This window comes from Balaenoptera physalus, assembly GCF_965194825.1.
Source record: "Balaenoptera physalus genome assembly, chromosome: 10".
Classification (NCBI taxonomy): Eukaryota; Metazoa; Chordata; class Mammalia; order Artiodactyla; family Balaenopteridae; genus Balaenoptera; species Balaenoptera physalus.
The window spans coordinates 66,809,603-66,817,806 of record NC_138889.1 but is presented as its reverse complement, the minus strand read 5'-3'; the positions used below and the strand labels follow the sequence as shown (position 1 = coordinate 66,817,806).

Sequence of the window (8,204 nt, the reverse complement as noted above, 5' to 3'; positions counted from 1 at the left end):
TGTGCTTGTCTGACAAAGTCTTTGTGTCAGGTCCCCTGGAAGATGGGGGAGCCCAGGCATAGCCCAGCTGCATCTGTGTTTCTCTTAAAGGATCTTCTGAAATCAAGGCTTTGTCGTCCTCATTTCCTCCATTGCTACTAGCCCTTTTGCTCCCTCTTACTGGCTGTATGTCCTTGGGCAAATTAGTGAACCTCTGTGAACTTGGCTTTGTAATCTATAAAACAGAAGTGATAATAGTACCTACTTTACAGTATCAACTGAGATAACCTGTGTAAAGTGGTTGGCTTATGGTAGTCCCTCAAAGATTTATCTGTTTGTGAGAACAGTCTTTTATGGTGGATCCCCAGTGTGTGAGAGAACATTTACTTCTAGAAATTTTATTTACAAATTTACTTTTTATAAATAGATTTATTTATTTAGAAAGGAAATATTTATTTGGTTCAAACAAATAAGAGGTTTGGGAAGGGGAAGGGTTGAATGAACCTTAATATATAGTTAAAGTTAAGGTCTAAATGACATTGCAAATAACTGCATTTTACAGATGATAGAAACTTACCTTTTAAGTGTTAATATTTTTAGTATTTAAACAGTGTAGTTATTAAATAGTCAACAAGAAACATTCTATACCTATGACAGTGGTTATCACAATCTAGAATTATGCTTCTCCCACTACTCAGATGATATTACCATTCCACCTCAAAAGGTTTTCTGTCCATTTATTCTAAATATAATAAATGTAAAAAGACTTAACCAATCTGACTCTTAAACAATGAGCAACAGAATCAAGATTCATAATCACCTTAATAGAATGAAACCAACAAAATTGTTTTAACAGAGTTTAAAAAATACATCCTGACTTCCGTTTAAAAAAAATCTATTGCACTTGCACAGTGGGGGAGAACTTGGATTAACAGAAATTCCTGTGAAGATGATATTGGTGTTTAGTTGATTGCACATTCTATATGTAGAAGTATCAAGGACTCTGTGTGTAGGAGATGTCATTTGTAAGACAGGGATGTATATATAATCTGTGGAGCATCCAGAAGAGGGCAGTGGTAACCTCATTATGGTCTTCAGAGTTGTCATGTGGAAAGTGTTCTTTCTGGCACCAGAAAGCAAGCATTTCCAATAGGTGGAGGTTGCAGAGAGGCATATCCTGACTCAGTTGGAGGGAAGCATCTACTTTAATCAGGTACTATACTAATTTATACAAAGAAGGTAGTAGTGTTCACAGTTTTGCAGAAGGAAAAGCTAAGGCTCAGAGTAGTATCAAGACACAATTGCTTAGCACAATTAAATGGACTGTCTCTAAATTCTCTTTCACTAGGAGTGAAAGGTGGGATGATCATTTCCTAGCAATATTGGAGAGAGATTTCTGCATTGGTTGGAAGGTTAGATAAGGAGACTTCCAAAGTCATTTCTAATGCCAAAATTCTTTGATTCTAGGACATCTTTATTAAATGGCATTGTGAATCAAATGTAGTTTCTTTTTGACTCATTGCCATCACTACAAACATAGACTCATTAATTTGGACTGAAATTATCAGCTTTTTATGCAGCTTTGAACAGTTGCAGGCTACTGTTCTCAAGAAATCAGAAAGCAGAGACGTACTAGTCTGTGTGTTATAGCTTGGTCTCCTCTGTTAGCCGCTACTTCTTCCTTCCATTATCAGTGCATCCTAAGCTATACTCCTATCTTATTTTATGCTTACTTGTCTGGTCAGTGACCTACTGGCAGCTGTTTCTCACATGGTGTCAAGCATGTGGGCATTGTGACATCTATTTTCTCAGAGACCTTTTTATTCAAGGGTTGTGGTATGTTTCAGAAGACTGGGGCTGCCAGATGCCTGACCAGAATGGAGAAAAAGCTGGGTCTTTACCTGCTTTTAGGTAGTGACTTGTCCCAAGGTTCTAGCAGCCTGATGATTACAAGCCCTGTTCTTTCTTTCCAGCACCTTTATCACACTCTTTTCTGGACCTATGCCCCTAACCAGCAAATCCCAGCCACCAAAATCAGAGAGGGGAATTCAGTCCTGGCATTGTTTTTACTGGAGGCAGAGTAGCCTCCCAATGTGTATTTAATACAGAAAACCTAACTCTTCAGGGAACCCACATACTCCAATGCTGACATACTCAAACCCTTGAACAGGAGAAATAAGCCTGGAAGAGGGGGTGTGGCTGATCTAGTAGAGATACTTGTGTTTGCCAGAGGAGAGACTTCGAGGACAAAGGGAGTGGAGACATATAATCTTCTGTGCTGTGAGCCTGGATAACGGGTATTTTAATTTTGCTTTCATCATTTGGCAAACTAACATGGAATATCTTGGGATTCTGTTGTGAAATGCTGAACTCCTTGGATACACTGGATGCCCTTGTACTTGGGGGGCTGCTATAGTGGTTCTCATCTTACTTATTTGAAAATGGGTAAGAACATGAGAATTTCATTGTTTCTGGGCTGCCCATATGAAGAGTCAACTACTCTGTTTTGAAGGTTCTACAGAAACTATCCCCCACGTGTCTGAGTTCATAACAGTTTCTCTGTGGTAGATAAGAACCAGTTGGAGAATAGAAAGTACATTTAAGTGAATAGGTTTCATAAAGATCAATTCAGTCAGAGGGCTGTATGAAGGGGACCTATTCTAAGGTCTGAGGAAGGGTAGCCAGAGAGGAGAATCCAACTGGATATGCCCCATGGAGAGTACAATTTCAGATATAAAGGCTCAGTATCAGCAGGTAAGGGCTAGGAGGAAGGCCAGGACTTGAAAAGAGTGACAATTAAAGGGAAGGGCAAATGGGTGGGAAGCTCAGCATCAGCCTAAGTTGATAATCAGATAAGGGGCACCAATACTGAAGTATACCTAAATTAACAAACCATACTATATAACTCATATTTGATTTATACATCTCATAATAATTTTAATTTGCTCTGTTTCATGGTGGTAAAATACATATCACCAAAGACTCCATTAGCCACTAAAAACAAGGTGATTACTCGAAAGACTATAAAGTAAATTAGACCTGAGATCCTCACCCCTTAGTCATTCATTTGTCAATTTGTTTATCCCCTGGAGAAACTGAACTAGTTGGAGCCACCAGGAACAACTGGCAGCTGAGAGGAGGCATCCTACTGAAAATGGGGACCTAAGGTTCAGCATTCTGAAGCATCAGATACCTCTTACACTGACTTGGATCCCAGAACCCTGAAATGTGGGTGTTCTCTTAGGACAGTGCTTTCACTGCAGCTCTCTCAAGGTGGTTTTTTCTCCCACAGTTCTATTACTGGTCCTAGAGATGGGGTAGATGGTCTTCTTGCTTCTTATTACTTCTTGCAGACATTTCTCCCTCTGCTTTCCCTTAAACCCCCCCAGCTTTGAGCCTCATGCCATCAAATTATATCAATTCTGTCCCTTCATTGTTGCTATCATCTACAAAATCTACAAGCCCCTGGGTCATTCCCCCTCAGTTTTCAATAAGTTTAGCTCTTGGCTCATTTCACTCCCTCCAACACTACTCCAGATTTAATTCTTCGTGATTTAATTACATAAATGGATGATCCTTTCAACACCCTGACATATTGGTTCCTTGAATAAACAGTCTTCCACTGATTTTATCCTCTACCTTTCCCTGCCATTTACTCCGATGGTCATACCTTAGATCTTGTTATTACCAGAAACTATAACCCTTTCATGATCTCAAGCTCATGTATCTGACTGTCTGACCACCAGCTCTGTCTTCCAGACGTCTCCTAGCAACTTGATTGCAACACTCCCTTGATTATCACCTTTCATTGTCCCTAACCTGAGTTTCTCTCCTCTCTTCATAAGCAACTTATTAAATCCCTGGGTCAATGGATATAATGATTCACTTGCATATACTTTTAACTCAGTTTACCTTCTCTTTTTGTCACACTCACTTTGCAAAACCACAATTCCAGTCAGAGCCAGCTCTTTGCCTCCCTCTATGCAGCAACCATGCTGACTGGCCTCATTTTAAACTCATGTCCATAACTCCCAGGCCCTTAACACCACCCAACAATCATATTTCCCTAGTCATTCACCTTTTTTATTCTAGATCACGGGTCTGCAACCTTTTTCTGCAAAGGGCCAGATAGTAAGTATTTTAGGCTTTTCAGGTCATACAGTCCCTTTCACGACTACTATACTCTGCCATTGTAACAAGAAAGCAGCCAAAGGCAATATATAAGTATTGCCTTACATATTGCCATACAACTCATAAAATTTGTATTTTATGTAATTTTTACATGTCGCAATTTAGTATTCATCTTTAGGTTTTTTTCCCCAACCATTTAAAAGTATAATAATTATCCTTACCTAGAAGACTGTACAAAAGCAGGATTTGGCCACGGGCTCTAGTTTGCTGGGCTGTGTTCCTAAGTTATTTCACACCTTCTCTTTTCTTCTCAAGTCTCTAATACTGACTTCTAATACTGCCAGATGATGGCCTTGCTTTCTACTTCATTCATGAAATAATCAGAACATTCACCACTCCTACCACATCTACCCTCTTACCAGCATCTCTGTGCATGAATTCAGCTTTCCCTTCTGTTACTGTGTTACCATAGCACAAAACCAAAATATTGTATAACTTACTGTGTTTATTGTCTCCCCAACTAGAATGTTAGTTTCAGGAGGGCAGAAAGTTTTATCTGTTTTACACACTGTTGTACACCAAGTACCTAGAAGAGTGTTTAGCATGTAGTAAGTGCTCAACAAATGCTTGATTGAACATTGGCTACAAGACCAGCAGGCAGGAGTGTAGAGAATTTTTCTCTAGGGAAACTTACCTCTCCTTCCAAGAGAAAGAAACTATGTATCTTGGCAGTTGATCTTGAGTGCCCTAAGTGGTATTTTTTTCAAACTTCTTCGAGAAAACACCCACAATAAGAAATCCCCATTTTATGGAATTGACCCAGTACATAATATGTACATATGATGTATGTGTGTGTATGTGAAACCAAAGTTTCACAAAACAATTTCCTTTTTATGTGTGATGTATTCTGACATAGTATTTTCTATTCTGTCTTTTGGGAAAAAAAAGTTTGTAGCAAGTGATTAAATTGATTTCACAAACCACTAATGGGTTTGCAACCAGAAGTTTGAAAAATACCACAGTGTGTTCTACTAATCACAAGCCCTGTCTACGTACACAGAGCTTCCAGTCAGTTTTCTAATGCCTAACTCTTACATGTGAATAGATAGCCAAGGATCTCCAGACATTTAAGGAAAGCTTCTGAGAATTCCCTGGCTGTCCAGTGGTTAGGACTCTGTGTTTTCACTGCCGTGGCCTGGGTTCAATCCCTGGTCGGGGAACTAAGATCCTGCAAGCTGCATGGCATGGCCATAAAAAAAGCTTCTAACAGAAAAAAACAAAACAAAACACAGCCACAAAACAAAGACTGAAAAACTCAAAACATTAGAAATATCGTCAGAGAAATAAGATGCTGTATTCCCAGATGGAACAGATTGCTATTTAAAGGGGGGCAGGGCAGTCAAGAAAGTAGTAAATTTAAAACAGGATAACAGAAATGTGAAAATTCAAAAGAAGAGTTGGAAGATAGAAGTCTTTCAGAAAAACAAAAAGGTAGAAATGGGGAAGAAATGATAAAATTATTCAATTATTCTAGGGCAAAACCTGTGCAGTAGGCTTAAAGAATAACTAGTCCAGAATGAAGGAGGATGATGAAGCCCTGGAGGGTTGTCTTCAATTAAAAAAAAAAAATAACTAAACTGATAGGCTACCTGATGTGTTTGAAAGTATTGAGAGGAGAGTTTGGGATAAGTTAATTACAGATACTTGAATGCTAAATACTTAAGAAACATGGAAAAAGAGGCAATGGCTAACTTCAGTCAAAAAAAGGAAATGAAATCATATTATGCTGATTTATTCAACCATGAATAAATATGTACACAGTTATAATAATGTAAGGAATAGTGATTTACCTAAGTAAGATGATATAGATATATTGAGGGATGGAGGATGGAGAAATAATACATGTGTTTATGAGAGGACATTGGAGTGTAAGTACTTATTTATAAGTATTATAAATAATAGCTATTATAAATAATAGCTTATTTCCTATAGCAAGAAGTAAAATAATAGCCCAGACTGAAAAATCAAGAACTAGTAGTATAAGCATGCTATTAAGAAATAGGGAGATAAATCCCAGAAGAGATTTATCTTAAAAGATAAGAAAGAAGTTGTCTCTGGGGAGCAGAAATTCAGAATGTAGAGGGCTGGGGTAGGGTCAACTGTGAAGTACCATTTGATATCTTTAAATGCACTATACTGGGGACTTCCCTGGTGGTTCAGTGGTTAAGGCTCCATGCTTCCACTGCAGGGCGCACAGGTTTGATCCCTGGTCGGGGAAGTTCCGTGTGATGCGGCCAAAAAAAAAATGTACTATATTGATAAAAATAAAGATGAATACAAGTAGTATAGTTTTTCATTTATTTGAAAATCTTAGCAGTCAGAATGGAGGAACTGTTTCCCTTAGGTATTGTAAGATATAAGACACTGGGAAACCAAGAATACTGATTTAGCACCCTTCTGAAATAAACTTTAAAAATTCTCCCTGCTTTGGCACTAAACCTTGTGTTGCTTTGTTATTTTACAGTCTCCAGTAACTTGTCAGCTATTGCTGATAACCAGCATCTCTAGGAACAGAAAGATGCAATTCTGGCCTCATACATCGTTGTTACCACGGTGGGAGCCAGCAAGTATACTTACGTGGCTTTACAAGTAGCAGGGGGCAGAAAATCTTACTACAGGGGCTTAAGTAGGGGGGAGCACCCGGCCATGCGCATGGTAAAGGAGAGGGCTCACAGGAGACGTTCGCAGGGTACGCTCAGAAGAACTTCCGTATGTCCTGCTGTAACTGGAGACGTGATCCAAGGAAACCATCATATTGACGCTGTGCGTGGCTCCATTTGTTCTCCTGGACTGCTGTGGCCTGGGAAAGTGCTGAGTAGATCAGAAAGGATGAGGTGGAGAAAGAAGACTGGGGCATCCAGAGAACTATTTGAGCACTGGAGGGAAAAGGGGTGAGGGGACTGCAGACAGAGCTAGCAAAACCTCGGTCCCAGATACATAAATTGTCACTTCTGCTTCCTAACCTTCTGACTTCCACACTTAAATTTAGAGAAGAGTCTTCTTACTCTTCTGACCATCCCCCACCACGGAATTTTTTAGGCCTTACAAAGAAGTGAGAGGGAGCATACCTGGTAGGAAGGTGCACCTGGACTTGTCACTCCTTAAGTGGAATAGAGTAAGGAAATGTAGTCACAGGGAAGCAGGGAAAAGAGTGGGTACTCACTAAGGCCAGTCTTGTCTGTAAACAAAACAACTCTGATGTGACCTGAAGGTCTAGGAAGACCCTAGGACAGAAAATCTCCCCTCTCCTGCCTACTATGGTGCCCAGATCCCATCTGCACTTCTTTGGGCATCTCAGCATTGCCCTCACATGGTCAGAAAGGAATAAAGTAGGAATTCAACTAGGTACCTGATTCTTGGAGACTGACCAGAGGAGCCTCTCCCATTCCTTTTCTCTTTTCCAGGTCCCCACAAACATTTATTGGTTTTTACTCTAGCCCAGTCTCCAGGTACAAAGATAATGAACAAGGCCCCTGCCCTCAAAGAGTTTGCAAAATTTTGATGGAGGTTGGGAGTATAGAGGCAGATATGAAAACATAATTTTATCCTAACGGGTTAAGTTAGGAAAGAGATCTGCACAAATACAGATGGAAGTGCACCTAAGGCAGGGAAGGCTTTCTAGTTGAAGAGACCCCTGACCTAAGGGGAAAGTAAGAGTTATCTAGGCATGAGCAGGGCAGAACAAGAACTGACTCCTCCACTTCCATTGTGTCACCTGGAATTACATTCCTTGTTTAGTGACATATATCCCCCCAATCTCAAACCTTTGGCGCTAGCTGTGCCAGTTCAACTCTGCCACCCCTCTCCTTACCCAGGCCTGAGTTTTCGTTCAGACTCTAGCCAGGCAACCAACCATCTTATTACAGTCACATTCTACTCATGGCAGCCACATCCTATATTCTAGAACAGCTATGTCTAATATAAATATTAAATTTTCTAGTAGCTACATTTAAGAGGTAAAAAGAAACAAGTGAAATTATTTTAATAACATTTTATTTAACCTAATGCATCCAAAATATTTCAACCTTAATATA

The 8,204-nt window shown here is 39.6% G+C and overlaps 1 long non-coding RNA gene across 1 annotated transcript in view; it reads right to left on the bottom strand.

Annotated features, from left to right (window-relative positions):
- LOC309668375 overlaps positions 1-8,204 on the bottom strand; it is a 485,025-nt gene that overhangs the window by 256,586 nt on the left and 220,235 nt on the right. The window lies entirely within an intron of this gene.